The 22,791-nt window shown below is 38.4% G+C and overlaps 1 pseudogene; it reads right to left on the bottom strand.

Annotated features, from left to right (window-relative positions):
* Positions 1-2,661: 2,661 nt before the first annotated feature.
* Positions 2,662-11,620, bottom strand: LOC139868702 (uncharacterized; annotated as a pseudogene).
* Positions 11,621-22,791: the final 11,171 nt, after the last annotated feature.

Raw genomic sequence — 22,791 nt, 5'->3', positions numbered from 1 at the left:
GAGCCTTCGCCTCCTGTAGGCAAAAATTGAGAACGCATCAAGTTCAACATTGTTAGCTGAACATCAAAGCGCCACACTGCCTCGGGCGATAGATGTGTAAAGTAGTTGGGGAGTTTAACGCTCTACGAAAAGTTGAATTGAGTCATCGCCGTCTTCTCCGAAACGGACAATAGGTCGTTCATACCATGGAACGTCAAATGGGTCTCTGCAAACAAAGGATAACAGTTAGCAGCGCAATCATTTACAACATAAATGAAGTAAAAACTACCTTTTACCTTCATGACGCGCTTGCGCTTATCCCCGCTCTCATTTGGGGCCTCGGTCACATTGGGCCCCTCAGCATCAACTCTTTGAGAGTCGCCACCTACATGACTCTCATTTTGCTCAGCGCCACCAGAACCATCACCTTGAACTAAAGGGTCAGCACTTGAGCGTTGCTCGCCCTCATTTTCGATTTCGGGCGTCTCAGTATAAACACCCTTGATATCGCGGGATGCAAGGAGCATGTCTAGACGCATCTCTGCAAATTCAAAAACACAAGTTAGAAGAAGGCAATAGAAAGAAAACAAGTACGAAGTTAGTGCCCATATGTCGCCTACCATTATCGTTGGCATCTTTGATAATTGGCAGGGCAGGCGGGTACGGACACATGTTAGCAATCCGCAGGATATCGCTGTTGTATTGGCGAATTGGAAGTTCGCGGTTATAGAAGTTCTCAATCCTTCGCGCATCAACTGGGGAGAGGGGAGGTTTGACGTTTAGTCGCGAATCTATCTCGTCCGTTTGCCACACACGAATATTTCTATAAGCAAGGGGAATAAACGAATCATCAATATAAAAGAACGAGTATTTCCATTTCTTGCGCACCCTGGCTTTCAGGTGCTTCACAAAGTTAACCCGTCGTCAAAAGCGTACCAACTTTTTTGGCTTTTGCGGTACGAAAACACGTTTTTAAATAAAGCAAGCGAGGGATGAAACCGATAATGGTGACAAATCATCTCAAAAAGAGTAACCCGACACGCGCTGTATGGGTGTAACTGACCAAGACCAATGTTAAAGTGATTGAGAACCTCCATGAAAAAAGGAGTTGAAGGATAGCGCACGTTCCCTTCCACCATGACTTGTCGGTACATGGTAACCTTACCGTCAACAACGGTGTTTGCGCGCTGATTCGGTAGTTGCGCTATGGGGTTCAAATCAGCCAAAGGGGGATACCAATCTATCAAAAGCGCAATCCGACGCTCTATCATAATAGACCTAATGGCCCCGCAATTCAGAGGCTCGCCAGTAGAAGAAGATGCCATCTATTAAACAATAAATTCAAAAGACCGTAAGCAAAAGAAACTAAACGCGCACTAACCTGAAAAAACTTAAAAACGAAATTGAAGAAGCAATGAGTGGGCCGAGAAGATTTGGCAGAATTGAAGAAGACAAGGAGAGTAAAAAATAAGAGAAGTAGTTATGAGGTATTTATAGTTATGAAGTTAAAAAAGGGCGGTTAAAATATGAACGGTGGAGATGAAGCCACATGTCAAAAAATAGGAAAGGAAGAAAGACGAGGTAACCAAAAGCGGCTGAAGTGACAGTATGGTCACTGTAGCAAACTGACAAACGCCGCCTGAATTACCTTGCATTTAATGCAGCAGGACAAAACATTATTTAAATGAAAATAATGCGACACGCAAAGATGCTTGGCTTAGAGTAGGCAGACGGTGGTCATAAGCTGTGTTCAACGCCATGCGCAATTCTTGCGCATACCATTGAATTGGGGGGACTTAATGATACGCATACCCGATCAGCTCGTGTAGTGCATCAAACAGCATCACCATTTGAGCTATGAGTGATGCGCGCAAAAGGGGTAAACGCTCAAGTCACAGGCCTGGCGCGCATCCCATGCTAGCGCCAAGGTAACGTGTACATGTCAGGCGATGCTGTAGCTGGCAGAAGGCACCTGGCAGACAAGAAGTCAAGTCTGACAAGAACACTTTTTACTTTTGCCGGGTCAGCTCACTCAAAGACATACTATTGGCAGGCCACGATCCATTTAACCTAATTATGTGGCGATAAAAGACAAGAAGGATTGCCCTATAAATAACGGACTTCGTTCACAGCAGAAAGGCATCGAACATTCACTTCACATACACACATACACTGTTGTTAACAAGAGCGCTTATTACATAGCGCCGTTCTACCCGCTCTACCAGACTCAAAAGCATTCAACTAGATATTCTTGATATACAGGTAACGTTCTTTGAACATAAACCCTACAACTCAGCGCGAGCCATCGCCAACCGGATAACCCGTCGATGGTGGGTCTATGTTTAACCACCCCTGCAGAGATCCTCATCTCGTGAGAGGTTATTCACGGTACTCCGGACCGGAGAGTTAAACCCAATTGACCCTTAAATCCCCCTTCTTTGATGTCAAGCATGGACCGAACCTGACCCGATTACTCTATGCCTGACCATATACAAGAACGTTCATTCTTTAAATTAGCCAATTAGGTGTAAAAGAAAGCGGTAGCGAACAAAACAGGAGAAACTTTCAATATCGCACCACCGCTATAATAATAGAAAATATTTATCTCTATGTTTACATATATAAAAAGTGGTCATTCCTAACCCTAATTTGATCAAACTAAGAACAATCTCAGTTGACTACTTAGGTTTCATCTTCACTATCATCCTCATTTTCATCGTCTCTTGTAGCTACTGCATATGCTTCAAGTGATTGAGCTTTAAACAAGTCACCAGCCTTATCTTGATTATCTTGGGTCTTGTTATTTTGTTTCAGATTTGCCTTTATTCGCCTTTATTCATCTGTAAAAAGAGTATTAAAATAAACATAAATAACATCACATAATTAGTAACATGACAACTATTGTATAACTTAAGGAATCAAAATTGTATGAGAAACTACCAGGATGGTACAAAATCAAAGTTATGATAAAAGCGTTAATATAGCTTCTTTACTCATCGTTTTTTACCCACGAATGATCATAAAATCTGATGCATAATACTTATAAAGACAAAACAAAACTTAAAGCACGAAGCAAGGATCTCTTATCACTTTCTCGAGCGTTATTAATAGCCCAAAAAAAAAGCAAAAAATATATTAGTTTCCATGAGTATCATTAAAGAGACCTAAAACTGTAAGCATAGGGGAGGCAAAACAAACCTCTGGTTTATTTTTACTTGTACCAAAGGGGGTGTGGTAGTGATGATGAAGGGAGTAGCAGCAGGTTTGTGAGGTGAGGGAAAGACTAGTGATTAAGATAGATGAAGGTGTTATTGAGGTTGCCGAAGAAAATCAACCTAAGATTAATGAAGGTACTATTGAGGCTCCCAAAGAAAATCAGCCCGCGATGGTGAAGGTGTTATTGAGGCTCCTGAGGAAAATCACTCGGAGATAGATTTAACTTTGAGTGGCGATGGTGGAAATCGCGAAGATCCAGAAGAGGCTAATGATGGAGAAGATGCTAGGAGCACCAATCTCAGATTGTTCAGGATTTGGTGCCCCTAACATCCTCTCCATTAATAGCCTCTTCAAACTCTTCGAGACTTCAGTTATCGTCACCCAAACCTAAATCTATCTCAGGTTGATTTTCCTCGAGAGCCTCAATAACTCCTTCACCCATCTCAGGCTTATTTTCCTCAGAAGCCTCAATGACGCCTTTACCAATCTAAGGCAAATTCTCCTCGGGAGTCTGAATACATCATCTATCTCTATCACTAGCTTCTACCTCACCACCATGAGGCTACTCCCTTTATCATCACAACACAGCCTCTACTTCAGTAATATCTCTGCAAGCAAATACTCTAACGTTAGTCATCTTTTACATTCTCAATGTATAATTTTATAAGCCCTACTTATTTATAAGGGGACCTTTTGGCACCTTAGATGATTCCTTTACCTAGAAGATCAGTTGGTAGTAGATCAACAAACTAATATCTTTCGGCATAAGCGAAGGTAAGGGCTTGTGTCAATATTAATATTAATTTTCATCAATAGGCACCACATATGAATATTATACATCAAAATGATATTACAAACATTGTACAACTCAAAAACATCATTGTTTTAATTACTTAATCATCAAATTTTTTAAGAAAAGATGTGTAGTAACCTATGTTAGATTGCCATATGACTCATCCTCTTTTCATATCACAAATCAACAGAAACTGAAACATTGTCATACCTTCCAACAATTCGTTCAAAATGGCACGAGCATTTAGCACATACATGATGCTCTTTAGCACAATCTGAAATGTTAGCTTAAATTCATTACTAACAAACTGCAAATAAAGCAATGAAAAATCAATTAAACGATACATACATAATTTTAAAAACCCTAACCTGCACAGAGATTATACTATGACTGACGAACAGCACGTTTCGTACATTTCTGGCTATCACAAAATCAATTACAAAATCAGTAATCATTACATTACAGTTCCACACATCCAAAACACAAATACAAAAATTTAAAATTTGTTCTTACCATTTAGCGGATTCTGGAAGGGGTTTGTATTTGCCGTATTTGCCGTATTTGCGGTTGCAATCAATTTGATCTCTACACTTGGGGCATACACCGGTGATCTCCGATAACGGCCGAAACTGTTGGGAAGAGAGGATCGCCTAGACGTTGGGAGATACAAATTTGAGAGAAAAATAACTCTATTACTCACAAGAATAGATTACACGAGTATTTACAAAACTCTAAAAAAACTCTCAAACTCACACACACTCTCAAGGTTGTGATTACACTTATCTGAGTGATTTGGGATGATTTAAAATTGAGGTTTGCACCTCTATTTATAGCAAAGATCTTATAGCGGTAGACAGGTGTGGACGAGGAAGGTGACGTGTGAACGTGGAAGGTGGGCGGCCGTCATCGTATTCAACTTTTCTACTTCCGTATGAGTTGTTCAAAGCTGGCAACATTGAACATCTAGATGGGAGCTGGAACAGAGGCATCTAGATGACGGCTGGAAACCACTGGAAACCATCAATTCTCCCCCTCCAGCCGAATCAACCAACATTCCAGTTATGTCTCTGCATAACTCCAACTTCTCTCGAGTCACCACCTTTGTTAACATATCCGCAGGATTCTCCTTTGTATGGATCTTCACCAGTCTCAACAGTTGTCGATCAATTACCTCGCGTATCTAATGATAGCGAATATCAATATGTTTTGTACGGGAATAGTACATGGATTTCTTGCTCAAATCTAGAGCACTCTGACTGTCACAATATACCTTGTACTCCTTTTGCTTGATTCCAAATTCTTGAAGATAACGCTTTAACCACAACATTTCTTTTCCAGCTTCTGCGGCAGCAATATACTCTGCTTCAGTTGTGGATAATGCAACATACTTCTGTAGTCTTGACTGCCATGAAATAGCTCCTCCTGCAAAAGTGTAAATGAATCCTGAAGTAGATTTCCTACTATCAGGATCTCCGGCCATATCCGCATCTGTATAGCCTTCCAAGATTGGATCAGCTCTCCCGTAACAAAGACATAGATTCTTTGTACCTTTAAGATATCTGAGAATCCATTTTACCTCCTTCCAATGCTCTTTCCCGGGGTTCGAGAGAAAACAACTCACTGTTCCCACTGCGTGAGCAATATCATGCCTTGTACACACCATCGCATACATCAAACTTCCAACTGCTGAAGAATATGGTACTGAAGACATCTCCCCGATCTCTTCCTTGGATGAGGGACAAGAACTCTTTCTTAACTTGAAATGGTTGGCTAATGAAATGCTAACAGGTTTGGCATTATTCATATTGAAACGTGAAAGCACTCATTCAATATACTTCTCCTGAGATAGCCATAACCTTTTATTCTTCCTGTCTCGGGTTATCTGCATTCCCAAAATCTGTTGAGCCTGTCCTAAGTCTTTCATGTCAAAAGACTTCGAGAGTTCCTTCTTCAGCTGGTCGATCTTCGTTGCGTCTTTCCCTACGATCAAAATATCGTCTACATATAGTAGAAGAGCAATGAAATCTCCTCCAGAAAACTTCTGAATGTAGACACACTCATCTACTGCAGTTTTCTTGTACCCTTGACTCACCATGCACGAGTCAAACTTCTTGTACCACTGCCTAGGTGCCTGCTTCAAACCATATAAACTTTTCTTCAGCTTGCATACGAGGTTATCTCCTGAAACCTCAAAACCTTCTGGCTGCTCCATATAAATTTCTTCATGTAAATATCCATGAAGAAAAGCCGTCTTTACATCCATCTGTTCAAGCTCCAAGTTCATACTTGCGACCAATCCAAGTATGACTTTAATTGAAGTCATCTTGACTACTGGTGAAAATATCTCGTTAAAATCAATCCCTTTCTTCTGTTGGAATCCTTTGACTACAAGTCGTGCTTTATATTTCACCACTTTTTCACTACCATCCTTTTTCAGCTTGAACACCCATTTGTTTTTCAGTGCCTTCTTCCCGCGTGGAAGTTCTACAATCTCATAAGTTTGATTTTTCTGCAGAGAATCCATCTCATCCTGCATTGCGAGCAACCATCTTTCTTTATCCTTATGAGTTACTACTTCATGAAAACTCTCTGGTTCTCCATCTTTAGTAAGTAGAAGGCATTCGGATTCTGGATATCTACTCGATGGAATCCGGCTTCGTTCAGATCTACGAACTTCTGGAATATTCTGAGGAGATCCACCATCATCTTGGCCTTGTGATGGTTCTGGAACGTCTGGCAGATGGGGTTGTGGCTCCCCCTGCTCAGTACCATCATTTTCCTCATTATCTTCTACTTCTGGCATTTCTTCTTGCACTGAAAATTCATTTCTCATGAATGATTCTGTTGTTGCCTCTGGCACCTGAGCAGCAACATTTGTCTTCTGAGATATTGTGGGCTTTTCAATATCTTTTATTGTCTGGCTTTCATGGAACACCACGTCCCTACTTCTGATCACCTTTTTCTCCTTTGGATCCCATAATCTGTATCAAAATTCTTCATCTCCATAGCCTATGAATATGCATGGAGTGGTCCTTGCATCTAGCTTATGTCTGAGCTCTTTGGATACATGTGCGTTCGCCAAACATCCAAATACTCTTAAGTGAGAGTATGATGGATCCTTTCCAGACCAAAGTTTCTCCGGAACTTCAAAATTCAGTTGTACTGATGGAGATCGGTTGATCAAGTAACATGCGGCTCTGACTGCTTCTCCCCAGAATGGCTTTGGCAGCTTAGCCATACTGAGCATGCTCCGAACACGTTCCATGATTATTCAGTTCATTCTTTCTGCTATACCATTGTGTTGAGGGGTACGTGAAACTGTCTTCTCATGTCGGATGCCATATGATCTGCAATAGGCATCGAAATGCCTGGAAGAGTATTCAACGTCGTTGTCGGATCGAAGACACTTTAACTTCTTTCCTGTCTCACGTTCTACCATGACATAGAACTGTTTGAAGTAATCGAACACTTGGTCCTTCGTCCGAAAGAAATATACCCACACCTTTCGAGAAGTATCATCGATAAACGTAAGAAAATATCGATTGCTGCCAATTGATTCAACCTCTAAGGGACTTTAAACATCAGAGTGTACCAGACTGAGTAACTCTGATTTTCTATTTGAAGAGGAATTAAACGAGACTCTATGCTACTTACAAAACAGACAATGATGGTAAGGATCTAGTGCAGCGTCCTTGTCTACATTGATGAGCTTCTTCTTTATTAGGGTAGACAACCCTTTCTCACTCATGTGACCCAGTCTCTGGTGCCATAAATTTTGTGAAGCTTCTTTTTCTGCAATATTAATACTGTCTGTGCAGATCTTCACATGAGTCTTGTACAGTGTGCCCCAAATGTGTCCCCGAGCGACTATCATAGCGCCTCTTGACAATTTCCATGTGCCTTTACTGAAATGACTATCATAGCCCTGTTTGTCTAGAGCTACTCCAGAAAGTAAATTCAGCCGAAGATCTGGCACATGGTGGACATCCTTCAAAGTGATTGTGCTCCTGGAACTTGTCTTTATCTTGACATCACCAATTCCGACAATCTCAGCGGAACTGGAATTTCCCATCTTCACAGCTCCAAATTCTCCAGCTTTGTATGTTGTGAAGTATTCCCTGTATGGAGTCACGTGGTAGGATGCTGCAGTATCTACCACCCATTTCATGTCTTCTCGTGAGACGTGAAGGCATGTCTCATCATGGGTTGAACAATAAGCTACCTCACCAGAGATAGTCACTAATGTTTCTCCACTCTTATTCTTCGGCTGTGAACTGCTCTGATGTTGTTCCTCTTTCAATTTGTAGCAGTTCTTCTTCATATGTCCCTCTAATCCACAATGATGACATTTATATAATGGTTTTCTGTCATCAGCAGACCTACCCCTGCTCTTGCTTCTGCCTCTCCATTTGTTTTTGCTACTCATACGTTATCTCCCACGATTCTCTATGACAAAGTGATGTGTAAAATCGTGTCTATAATTTATAATGAAAAATGCCGGTTAAAAGATTACTACACACTAACGGGCAGTGTACCCGATCGTGTAATAGTATAAAATTGGTAATTCCGAAATCGTTCCAAGGACAGTTTAAACGTGAGAATTAAGATTGTAACTAATAAAATAAACTAAGTTAAACTATGAAAATTGAAAGTACGAGAATATTTGTTTTGCGGCTATTTAACGATTAGCCAAATCAAAGATAGTTCAAAAGTAAAAGACAATATTTTTGGGTTTTTAAGTTTAAGTAAATCAAATAGCAGACTCAGCGGAAAATAAAGATATTTGAATTCAATAGATAAAAGAATGTTCGCCTAGATCTCCTATTCGCAGTGTCGGATGATTTGTTATTAAGCTCTAGTTTTATTTATCAATGCACGCAACTACAGAGTCGGTTTACCCAGAGTTCTCTTTTAGCAAACACGTTAAACTATGATTTATTGGCTTAGGGTTCCCTTTCACCAAAGACCTCTTTCGTTTGTGACTTAGTAATTAGCTAATTATAAGATTAAGATTCAATTGGTTACGCATTCGCTCCACACAATTCACCCATATTTCGTTCAATCAATGTTACCTGGTTTACCCCCTTGGTCCAGTAAGCACCCAATCGGTTAAGACAAATCAATTGGAAATTAGATCACTAAATTGAAACAGGGTTCCTTTTGTTCAAACAAGATTCACTAATCAACCTAGTAACAATAATCAACACCCACAAGAATGGTTCTTAATCAAAACTCATAATTATCATGCATTAATCAATAAAACATTAAAGTATCATCCAAACACTTGCAAATATTCAATCTAGACAAACATTAAAAGCTTAGCCAACATTCATGGCTAAAACCAAAATCACAAATAAATAAAGGAAAGAATTCATTGTTTATGACAAAGAAATCAACCTAATTAAATAAGCAATCGCGGATGATGAACGGATTGAAGGTTGAATCTGGAATGATTGAAGTGATTGAATGACCTTGGAGTTCTCCAAAGATCACCAAAAATCGCCCAAAAACTGCTATAATTCGTCTGGATGGAAGAATGATAAATTAGGGTATTTTCGGGCCTTTTATACCTGCCAAAATTACCTGAACCGACAGACGGTCGCGCCGCGGCTATAATGGTCGCGCCGCGACATAACACACAAACTGGAACCCCTTTTAAACCAACTTCTGATTTGGAAAATAGCCAAACGTCGCGCCGCGAACACATTTGTCGCGCCGCGACAATCAACATAAACTGATTCCTTCGTCTCTTTTGCACTCTCTCAATACTAATAATAACTTAAAACCAAACTACCCGATATTTACTTAACATTTCCAACCCAGGAGCACCAATAATAATAATCGATTACCAACATGCCTCAAAAACTCCATAAAACACCACTTTTCAACAATTAGCTCTTCAAACTTGGACGTTCTCAATATCATCAAAATAAACACCAAACCGTATCCGAACGGACTAAATTATGATCGATATCGCTAAGAAAAATGTGTATAAAATATGCAATATCACAAAGACATGAGTCTGATCTGTGCCCATGTCCTTTCTCCTTGCCTCTTCACTGAATAGGGCATCCTTGACCATTGACATGGTAAGTTTGTCATTCGGGGCTGAGTTGCTGAGTGTTACTACCAGCGTTTCCCAACTATCGGGAAGGGAACTAAGTAGCAGTAGCGCCTGAACTTCATCGCCAAGTGGCATCTCTACAGACGATAACTGGTTGACCAAGCTCTGGAACTCACTGGTATGCTCGGCAACTGAAGTTCCACTTTTAAGCTTCATGTTGACTAAACGCCTCATCAACAGGGCTTTATTCCGAGCAGTCTTGGCCTGGTACATGTCCTCCAACTTTTTCCAGAGGACATATGCGTCTGTCTCTTGTGCAACATGGTGGAAGACACTATGATCAATCCATTGACGGATCTGACCAATAGTTTTTCGGTTTGATTTCTTTCAATCTATCTCTTTGGCGGAATCAGGGTTTATACCCTTCAATTCAATAGGGTCAAACAAATCCTTACACCTGAGGAGATCTTCAATCCGAGGTTTCTAAAACGTGTAGTTTGTGGCTGTGAGCATAATCATAGCTCCGAAAGATGATGTTGACTCTTCTGTGGACATTATCACCTTACAAATAATTTTTCAACACTAACGGGGTTGAATTTTAGAAAACAGATATCACCGTTATGTCCGAAACGGTTGAAAATGGTGGAATAGACACTTCGCGGCTTAAATTCCACTTACGGGGCAAAATTATAATTTGTTATAAACTTCAGGGACCAAAAATGAAATTCTGAAAATTTCAGGGACCAAATTGTAAAATATCATAATTGCTACAGTACTGCTACAGGAACTTGCTACATTGTCGCCAGCTGCTACAGTGAATTGCTACATGACTGCTACAGGACTTCTCTTCTCCGGCGAAATTCCGGCACCGGTCGTCTTCTCCGGCGAGTTGACCAAACTTTAACCGCGTTTTCTTGGCTCGTTATAACTCCGTTTAAGTCACCGTTTTTTTGCGTTGGACTCGGTTCGACGAGACGAATCCAATGGTATACTCAAAATTGAATTTTGAGAAAATTTCAGAAAACCCAAAGCTCGACCAACGTCTCTAATCAAGCTCTTGATATCACTTGTTGGGAAGAGAGGATCGCCTGGACGTTGAGAGATACAAATTTGAGAGAAAAATAACTCTATTACTCACAAGAATAGATTACACGAGTATTTACAAAACTCTAAAAAAAACTCTCAAACTCACACACACTCTCAAGGTTGTGATTACACTTCTCTGAGTGATTTGGGATGATTTACAAATGAGGTTTGCACCTCTATTTATAGCTAAGATCTTATAGCGGTAGATAGGTGTGGACGAGGAAGGTGACGTGTGAACGTGGAAGGTGGGCGGCCGTCATCGTATTCAACTTTTCTACTTCCGTATGAGTTGTTCAAAGCTGGCAACATTGAACATCTACATGGCAGCTGGAACAGAGGCATCTAGATGACTGCTGGAAACCACTGGAAACCATCATGAACCTACCTCCGACTTCAGTTTCGTTGATTTTGACTCCCGCTTTAAGGTTTCATGAGTATTTGTTTGCGTGTTTTGGGGGTCCAGTTCGCAGCTTGCTACTCATCTTTTGGCCTGCTTGATTTCCTGTAAAATATTGAAGAATGAAGGTTTCCGTATTAAACCTACCTAGATGAAAGATAAAAGTTACGTATTGAACTTTGTAGTGCAGTATTTTTCATATGTAGTCCTTTAACTAGATTTGTGGTCCGCGCTTTGCGGCGGATTAGTGTCATTTTAACGCTACTATATCGTTAAACAGTTTTCGGCCTGAAAGTCATCAAAATGTTGTCCACTCTTTCCAAACCATTTACGCAATGGCCGGCAACTGTTATGGTAATATTCTACTATATTTTTAGGCTTTTATTTGTTGCTAGAAAACACTGACACAACTTAGAATGTTTAGGAGTAAAAAAATAATAATATGGGGTGACATTTTTTGTGAGGAAAAATAAGGAAAAAAAATTGAGAGAGTGTTGTTGTGCGGGCATTTAGGAAAAGTTGTAGGGAAGTAAGGGGACGTTAAAAAAGAAAAAAAAATCAGTGTAGCATAGTAGTACCCCTTGTGAGTACAACTGTTTATGCGACACTTGGTGTCGTTACGATAGTGAATAGTTTTATTGTTGTATAGAATTTGTCCAAAGATAAAAATCATATCGTTGTTAGCTATCAATATTTTGTTGTATACATCATATCATTTATGATATTTTTTTTTTCGAAAAGCAAATATATTAACACAAGCCCACTAAGGGGGGAAACCCGAACAACGAAAGATCAACGATAAAACAAGACAATACAAAGAGAAGAAAAAGTTGCGGAGAGAGCAACTACTAAGATGCTACGCTACACAAGACAAGACCAAGGATCCGAGATCCAACCTAGCCAATCCAATCTACGATTCTTGATGCGATTAGAGACCCATTCAAAAGACTTGAGTTGAATTTCCATTAACCCCGAAGGACCGCTCCAAGAAGAATTTGAGAAAACCTTTTGATTGCGATTCTTCCAAATTAAATATCCACAAGTCCACTCGATAGATTCCCAAATGCACGACCAATTTGGAGATAAGGAGCGGTTACATTTCCCTCAAAAAATTTCACTTATGCTTAAGTTTGAAACCGCTCCCAATCCCCACCATTTAAAGACCCTAACCCAAATATCCATAGCATGACGACAAAAGATCAACGCGTGCTCAATGGTTTCAACATCATCATCACATAGGGGGCATCTAACGGAATCCAAGTCCATACCTCTTTTATCAAGTTCGATACGTACCGGGATCCGCCTTTTTAATGCCCTCCATATGAATAGCGCGACTTTACTAGGAACCAATCCATTCTTCAAGAATTCATCATTTCTAGCATTAGAACCAATATTAAGAAATTTTTCATCTATGAGTTTAGCCATCTTCTTTGTAGTAAATATCCCATTACCCGCTAGGTTCCAAATCCACGAATCCGTAGTCTTATCTTGCTTCACATAAACATTTAGTAGCTCCACGAGAGACTCTAGGTCATTTCGAGTTCGACCCAAAACATCACGTTGCCATCAAAAGTTGAAAACAATATGACGATCAATCCAAGTAACACGATCTATAACTTTGGCACTCGAATCTTCGTCCAAATGGAATAACCGCGAGAACCTATGTTTGAGAGGAGAACTGCCAATCCAAGAATCTTCCCAAAATAATGTATCTTCCCCATCTCCAATTGCTTTCAAGAATGAGGATGCGAACTCAATATCCATCTTTTCAATCATAATACCTGCACGACAAATATTAGACCAAACACTACTACCCCTTAGCGAGCCGGAAGAGCGAGTAGGAGGTAGTAATCCATTAGAACCGTAAATGCTCTTAATGACAGAAACCCAAAGTGAATTTGGCTCGGTTTTCGCCCGCCAAAACCACTTCCCCAAAAGTGCAAGATTTTTCCCACGAAGAGACCCAATATTTAACCCACCCTCATCGTAAGGCAAGAGACACTCATCCTACTTTACCCAAGTAATTTTTGAACTCTCACCCTGTAGTGACCCGAACTTTTCCATGTTTATATATATTAATTGAGATTGATATTTACATGATTAAATGTTTCCAACATGTTAAGCAATCAAACTTGTTAAGACTTGATTAATTGAAATATGTTTCATATAGACATTTGACCACCCAAGTTGACCGGTGATTCACGAACGTTAAAACTTGTAAAAACTATATGATGACATATATATGGATATATATAGTTAACATGATATTATGATAAGTAAACATATCATTAAGTATATTAACAATAAACTACATATGTAAAAACAAGACTACTAACTTAATGATTTTTAAACGAGACATATATGTAACGATTATCGTTGTAAAGACATTTAATGTATATATATCATATTAAGAGATATTCATACATGATAATATCATGATAATATAGTAATTTAAAATCTCATTTGATATTATAAACATTGGGTTAACAACATTTAACAAGATCGTTAACCTAAAGGTTTCAAAACAACACTTACATGTAACGACTAACGATGACTTAACGACTCAGTTAAAATGTATATACATGTAGTGTTTTAATATGTATTTATACACTTTTGAAAGACTTCAATATACTTATCAAAATACTTTTACTTAACAAAAATTCTTACAATTACATCCTCGTTCAGTTTCATCAACAATTCTACTCGTATGCACCCGTATTCGTACTCGTACAATACACAGCTTTTAGACGTATGTACTATTGGTATATACACTCCAATGATCAGCTCTTAGCAGCCCATGTGAGTCACCTAACACATGTGGGAACCATCATTTGGCAACTAGCATAAAATATCTCATAAAATTACAAAAATATGAGTAATCATTCATGACTTATTTACATGAAAACAAAATTACATATCCTTTATATCTAATCCATACACCAACGACCAAAAACACCTACAAACACTTTCATTCTTCAATTTTCTTCATCTAATTGATCTCTCTCAAGTTCTATCTTCAAGTTCTAAGTGTTCTTCATAAATTCTACAAGTTCTAGCTACATAAAATCAAGAATACTTTCAAGTTTGCTAGCTCACTTCCAATCTTGTAAGGTGATCATCCAACCTCAAGAAATCTTTGTTTATTACAGTAGGTTATCATTCTAATACAAGGTAATAATCATATTCAAACTTTGGTTCAATTTCTATAACTATAACAATCTTATTTCAAGTGATGATCTTACTTGAACTTGTTTTCGTGTCATGATTCTGCTTCAAGAACTTCGAGCCATCCAAGGATCCGTTGAAGCTAGATCCATTTTTCTCTTTTCCAGTAGGTTTATCCAAGGAACTTAAGGTAGTAATGATGTTCATAACATCATTCAATTCATACATATAAAGCTATCTTATTCGAAGGTTTAAACTTGTAATCACTAGAACATAGTTTAGTTAATTCTAAACTTGTTCGTAAACAAAAGTTAATCCTTCTAACTTGACTTTTAAAATCAACTAAACACATGTTCTATATCTATATGATATGCTAACTTAATGATTTAAAACCTGGAAACACGAAAAACACTGTAAAACCGAATTTACGCCGTCGTAGTAACACCGCGGGCTGTTTTGGGTTAGTTAATTAAAAACTATGATAAACTTTGATTTAAAAGTTGTTCTTCTGGGAAAATTATTTTGCTTATGAACATGAAACTATATCCAAAAATCATGGTTAAACTCAAAGTGTAAGTATGTTTTCTAAAATGGTCATCTAGACGTCGTTCTTTCGACTGAAATGACTACCTTTACAAAAATGACTTGTAACTTATATTTTCGACTATAAACCTATACTTTTTCTGTTTAGATTCATAAAATAGAGTTCAATATGAAACCATATCAATTTGATTCACTCAAAACGGATTTAAAATGAAGAAGTTATGGGTAAAACAAGATTGGATAATTTTTCTCATTTTAGCTACGTGAAAATTGGTAACAAATATATTCCAACCATAACTTAATCAACTTGTATTGTATATTATGTAATCTTGAGATACCATAGACACGTATACAATGTTTTGACCTATCATGTCGACACATCTATATATATTTCGGAACAACCATAGACACTCTATATGTGAATGTTGGAGTTAGCTATACAGGGTTGAGGTTGATTCCAAAATATATATAGTTTGAGTTGTGATCAATACTGAGATATGTATACACTGGGTCGTGGATTGATTCAAGATAATATATATCGATTTATTTATGTACATCTAACTGTGGACAACTAGTTGTAGGTTACTAACGAGGACAACTGACTTAATAAACTTAAAACATCAAAATGTATTAAAAGTGTTGTAATTATATTTTGAACATACTTTGATATATATGTACATATTTGTTATAGGTTCGTGAATTGACCAGTGGCCAAGTCTTACTTCCCGACGAAGTAAAAATCTGTGAAAGTGAGTTATAGTCCCACTTTTAAAATCTAATATTTTTGGGATGAGAATACATGCAGGTTTTATAAATGATTTACAAAATAGACACAAGTACGTGAAACTACATTCTATGGTTGAATTATCGAAATCGAATATGCCCCTTTTTATTAAGTCTGGTAATCTAAGAATTTGGGAACAGACACCCTAATTGACGCGAATCCTAAAGATAGATCTATTGGGCCTAACAAACCCCATCCAAAGTACCGGATGCTTTAGTACTTCAAAATTTATATCATATCCGAAGGGTGTCCCGGAATGATGGGAATATTCTTATATATGCATCTTGTTAATGTCGATTACCAGGTGTTCACCATATGAATAATTTTTATCTCTATGTATGGGATGTATATTGAAATATGAAATCTTGTGGTCTATTGTTACGATTTGATATATATAGGTTAAACCTATAACTCACCAACATTTTTGTTGACGTTTTAAGCATGTTTATTCTCAGGTGATTATTAAGAGCTTCCGCTGTCGCATACTTAAATAAGGACGAGATTTGGAGTCCATGCTTGTATGATATTGTGTAAAAACTGCATTCAAGAAACTTATTTTATTGTAACATATTTGTATTGTAAACCATTATGTAATGGTCGTGTGTAAACAGGATATTTTAGATTATCATTATTTGATAATCTACGTAAAGCTTTTTAAACCTTTATTGATGAAATAAAGGTTATGGTTTGTTTTAAAATGATTGCAGTCTTTGAAAAACGTCTCATATAGAGGTCAAAACCTCGCAACGAAATCAATTAATATGGAACATTTTTAATCAATAAGAACGGGACATTTCAGTTGGTATCCGAGCGTTGGTCTTAGAGAACCAGAATTTTGCATTAGTGTGTCTTATCGAGTTTGTTAGGATGCATTAGTGAGTCTGGACTTCGACCGTGTTTACTTGAAAAATGATTGCTTAACAAATTTTGTTGGAAACTATATATTTTTAACATGTGAATATTATGTGATATATTAATCTCTTAACGCGTTTGATATTATGTGATAGATGTCTACCTCTAGAACAAGTCTCATTGACTTACCTAATAATAATGAAGAGTCAAATGTAAATTGGAATGATTCATGGACTGATTCACAAGTTCCCGAAGAGGAACCGGAAGAAGAGTCGGAACCGGAAGAAGAATCGGAGCCGGAAGAAGAATCGGAACCGGATGAAGAAATAGAACCGGTGGGGGAAATAATAAAACGGTTAAGTAAAAGAAAATCCTCAACCAACCGACCAAGGTTAATTATGGTCAATGGTGTTTCCGCCAAGGAAGCAAAATATTGGGAGGATTACCAATTCTCCGATGAATCGGATTCCGACGAGAATTCCGATGATGTTATAGAAATTACCCCAACTGAATTTAAAAAGGCAAAAGAAAATAATAAGGGAAAGGGCATAAAAATAGAGAAATCTAATTCCAACCCCGATGAACTTTATATGTATCGTCAACCCCCGAAGTCCTTAAGTTGTAACAATGACCCGGGAACCTCTAAACCACCAGGTTTTTCTAAACCAATGTGGAAAACGACGGCTCGTATTAGGGGAACATCATATATCCCTAGAAACTTGGCAAAATGAACCAAAACCGAAGAAGAAGAAACAAGCGAGTCGGAATAAGATAGTTGTATTCGTGTGGTGTAATATATGTAATATAGTGTGCTTATGCTTTATGATATATGTAAAAATTGCTTGTATTAATAAGTATTTTTTTTTATGAATCTAACTCTTGTCTATTTTACAGTATAAAAACACAAAATGGATAGACAACCCAATATTTTAAGAGACCTACCCGGAGACATGATTGATGAAATCTTGTCTAGAGTCGGTCAGAATTCTTCGGCACAACTATTTAAGGTGAGATCAGTTTGTAAGACATTCGAAGAACGTTCCAAGAATGCCTTGGTTTATAAAAGGCTTTCGTTCGAAAGATGGGGGATATCACATTGGGAAATCCATAAGTTACGATGTGTTTACTTTGACGCATATATTGCGGGGAACCCAAATGCTATTTTAAGCAATGGGTTAAGAAATTATTTTGACTCAATATATCCGAATATTGGACTTCGTGATTTAGAAAAAGCGGCTAACATGCAACATAGAGAAGCATGTTATGCTTACGGATTAGTAATGTTCGCTTCTCACCAAAGTGAGAACAAGAACATCGGGCTACAACTATTAAACAAAACGTTCCCACAAGTGACGGAGTCGGTAATTGGGGTAAGAAATGAGGTTTTTAGATTGTTACGGGACTGTTGGACATTACGTAACCCTCGTCCCTTTGACGATGTTACAACACGTTGTCTTATCAACGGCCATAACGGTTATGTTCCACAAGACCAAGGATGGGAAGTAGTCCTAGTAAAACCAGAATGCATGATTTGTTTCTGGACGTATGAATTACGTGTCTTTATTGCCTTTGCTGAACGACTTGTGTACTAGCTAGAATTATCTTCACAACCATCTTATATCAAATTTATTGTGTGCTATATTTCATGCTATATGTAAAATAAGCGCTATTGTAAGTTTGTAAAATATTGTGTAAAAGTTTAAACGCGAAATATTATTATAATCAGTTTTTCATATAGAATTGTAGTAGTTGAATTGTATATTAGCTACTAAGTATGAACTTAACGGGTAGGTACTACCCGAATTTAAACTTATAAAACGCTAATATGAAGAAAAAGCTTTTATAAATGAGTTCATATTATGCTACGAAATACTATTAACTACTCTTAATATTCTGTATGATTAACTTGTTCCATTTGACTATTTTGAAGGAAATGGCACCGACTACTCGACACACCGTGAATATGAATGAAGAGGAATTCCGTACTTTTCTTGCTTCAAACATAGCCGCAGTAGAGGCTGCGCTACATACCAACAATAACCTTGGATCTAGCAGTACAGGAAATCGTGTAGAATGCACCTACAAAGAATTCACTGCCTGCAAAACTTTGGAATTTGATGGAACCGAAGGACCGATCGGATTGAAACGGTGGACCGAGAAGGTCGAATCGGTGTTTGCCATAAGTAAGTGTACTGAAGAGGACAAAGTGAAGCACGCTACGCACCATCACAGGTTCTGCGTTAACATGGTGGAATACCTATCTAGAGCAAATGGGACAAGACGATGCGTACGCACTACCATGGTCAGCATTCAAGCACTTGATGAACGAGAAGTACCGTCCCAGGACCGAGGTCAATAAGCTCAAGACAGAACTTAGAGGGTTACGAACCCAAGGATTTGATATTACCACGTACGAAAGACGATTCACAGAATTGTGCTTATTGTGTCCGGGAGCGTTCGAAGATGAGGAAGAGAAGATCGACGCATTTGTGAAAGGATTACCGGAAAGAATCCAAGAAGATATAAGTTCACACGAGCCCGCCTCCATACAACAGGCATGTAGAATGGCTCACAAACTAGTGAACCAGATTGAAGAAAGAATTAAAGAACAGACTGCTGAAGAGGCCAATGTAAAGCAAGTCAAAAGAAAGTGGGAGGAAAACGGTGATAAGAATCACCAATACAACAACAACAGCAATTACAACAATAATCGCAATAATTATCCCAACAATCGCAACATCAATCGCAACTACAACAAACGGCCCAACAACAACAACAACAACAACAACAACAACAACAACAACAACAACAACAACAGCAACTACAACAATCATCCCAACAACAATAATAACCTCAACAACAACAACAACAATAATCAGAAGCAGCTATGCCAAAGGTGTGAAAAGTATCACTCGGGGTTCTGCACCAAATTTTGCAACAAGTGTAAAAGAAATGGTCATAGAGCGGCGAAGTGTGAGGTCTACGGACCAGGGGTTAATAGAATGAAAGGAACAAATGGTGTCGGAACGAGTAATGGCGGAGCAAGTAGTATCGGAGCAAGTTATGCCAATGTAGTTTGTTATAAATGTGGAAAACATGGGTCACATTATTAGAAATTGCCCGAACCAGGAGAACACGAATGGACAAGGCCGCGGAAGAGTTTTCAATATTAATGCGGCAGAGGCACAGGAAGACCCGGAGCTTGTTACGGGTACGTTTCTTATTGACAATAAATCTACTTACGTTTTATTTGATTCGGGTGCGGATAGAAGCTATATGAGTAGAGATTTTTGTGCTAAATTAAGTTGTCCATTGACGCCTTTGGATAGTAAATTTTTACTCGAATTAGCAAATGGTAAATTAATTTCAGCAGATAATATATGTCGAAATCGAGAAATTAAACTGGTTAGCGAAACATTTAACATTGATTTGATACCAGTAGAGTTATGGAATTTTGATGTGATAATCAGTATGGACTGGTTGAAAGAAGTGAAAGCAGAGATCGTTTGTTACAAAAATGCAATTCGCATTATACGAGAAAAAGGAAAACCCTTAATGGTGTACGGAGAAAAGGGCAACACGAAGCTACATCTTATTAGTAATTTGAAGGCACAAAAACTAATAAGAAAAGGTTGCTATGCTGTTCTAGCACACGTCGAGAAAGTACAAACTGAAGAAAAGAGCATCAATGATGTTCCCGTTGCAAAAGAATTTCCCGATGTATTTCCGAAAGAATTACCGGGATTACCCCCACATCGATCCGTTGAATTTCAAATAGATCATGTACCAGGAGCTGCACCAATAGCTCGTGCTCCTTACAGACTCGCACCCAGCGAGATGAAACAACTGCAAAGTCAATTACAAGAACTTTTAGAGCGTGGTTTCATTCGACCAAGCACATCACCGTGGGGAGCTCCTGTTTTGTTTGTCAAGAAGAAAGATGGTACATTCAGGTTGTGTATCGACTACCGAGAGTTGAACAAACTTACCATCAAGAACCGCTACCCACTACCGAGAATCGACGACTTATTTGATCAACTACAAGGCTCGTCTGTCTATTCAAAGATTGACTTACGTTCCGGGTATCATCAAATGCGGGTGAAAGAAGATGATATTCCAAAGACTTCTTTCAGAACACGTTACGGTCATTACGAGTTTATAGTCATGCCGTTTGGTTTAACTAATGCACCAGCTGTGTTCATGGACCTTATGAACCGAGTGTGTGGACCATACCTTGACAAGTTTGTCATTGTTTTCGTTGATGACATACTTATTTACTCAAAGAATGACCAAGAACACGGTGAACATTTGAGAAAGGTGTTAGAAGTATTGAGGAAGGAAGAATTGTACACTAAGTTTTCAAAGTGTGCATTTTGGTTGGAAGAAGTTCAATTCCTCGGTCACATAGTAAACAAAGAAGGTATTAAGGTGGATCCGGCAAAGATAGAAACTGTTGAAAAGTGAGAAACCCCGAAAACTCTGAAACACATACGCCAGTTTTTAGGACTAGCTGGTTACTACAGAAGGTTCATCCAAGACTTTTGCAGAATAGCAAAACCCTTGACTGCATTAACACATAAAGGGAAGAAATTTGAATGGAATGATGAACAAGAGAAAGCGTTTCAGTTATTGAAGAAAAAGCTAACTACGGCACCTATATTGTCATTGCCTGAAGGGAATGATGACTTTGTAATTTATTGTGACGCATCAAAGCAAGGTCTCGGTTGTGTATTAATGCAACGAACGAAGGTGATTGCTTATGCGTCTAGACAATTGAAGATTCACGAACAAAATTATACGACGCATGATTTGGAGTTAGGCGCGGTTGTTTTTGCATTAAAGACTTGGAGGCACTACTTATATGGGGTCAAAAGTATTATATATACCGACCACAAAAGTCTTCAACACATATTTAATCAGAAACAACTGAATATGAGGCAGTGTAGGTGGATTGAATTGTTGAATGATTACGACTTTGAGATTCGTTACCACTCGGGGAAGGCAAATGTGGTAGCCGATGCCTTGAGCAGGAAGGACAGAGAACCCATTCGAGTAAAATCTATGAATATAATGATTCATAATAACCTTACTACTCAAATAAAGGAGGCGCAACAAGGAGTTTTAAAAGAGGGAAATTTAAAGGATGAAATACCCAAAGGATCGGAGAAGCATCTTAATATTCGGGAAGACAGAACCCGGTATAGGGCTGAAAGGATTTGGGTACCAAAATTTGGAGATATGAGAGAAATGGTACTCAGAGAAGCTCATAAAACCAGATACTCAATACATCCTGAAACGGGGAAGATGTACAAGGATCTCAAGAAACATTTTTGGTGGCCGGGTATGAAAGCCGATGTTGCTAAATACGTAGGAGAATGTTTGACGTGTTCTAAGGTCAAAGCTGAGCATCAGAAACCATCAGGTCTACTTCAACAACCCAAAATCCCAGAATGGAAATGGGAAAACATTACCATGGATTTCATCACTAAATTGCCAAGGACTGCAAGTGGTTTTGATACTATTTGGGTAATAGTTGATCGTCTCACCAAATCAGCACACTTCCTGCCAATAAGAGAAGATGACAAGATGGAGAAGTTAGCACGACTGTATTTGAAGGAATTCGTCTCCAGACATGGAATACCAATCTCTATTATCTCTGATAGGGATGGCAGATTTATTTCAAGATTCTGGCAGACATTACAGCAAGCATTAGGAACTCGTCTAAACATGAGTACTGCCTATCATCCACAAACTGATGGGCAGAGCGAAAGGATGATACAAACGCTTGAAGACATGCTACGAGCATGTGTTATTGATTTCGGAAACAGTTGGGATCGACATCTACCGTTAGCAGAATTTTCATACAACAACAGCTACCATTCAAGCATTGAGATGGCGCCATTTGAAACACT

The sequence above is a fragment of the Rutidosis leptorrhynchoides genome, chromosome 9 (genome assembly GCF_046630445.1).
Source record: "Rutidosis leptorrhynchoides isolate AG116_Rl617_1_P2 chromosome 9, CSIRO_AGI_Rlap_v1, whole genome shotgun sequence".
Taxonomy (NCBI): domain Eukaryota; kingdom Viridiplantae; phylum Streptophyta; class Magnoliopsida; order Asterales; family Asteraceae; genus Rutidosis; species Rutidosis leptorrhynchoides.
The sequence above is the reverse complement of the archived record's forward strand: the minus strand, read 5'-3'. Positions and strand labels throughout refer to the sequence as shown.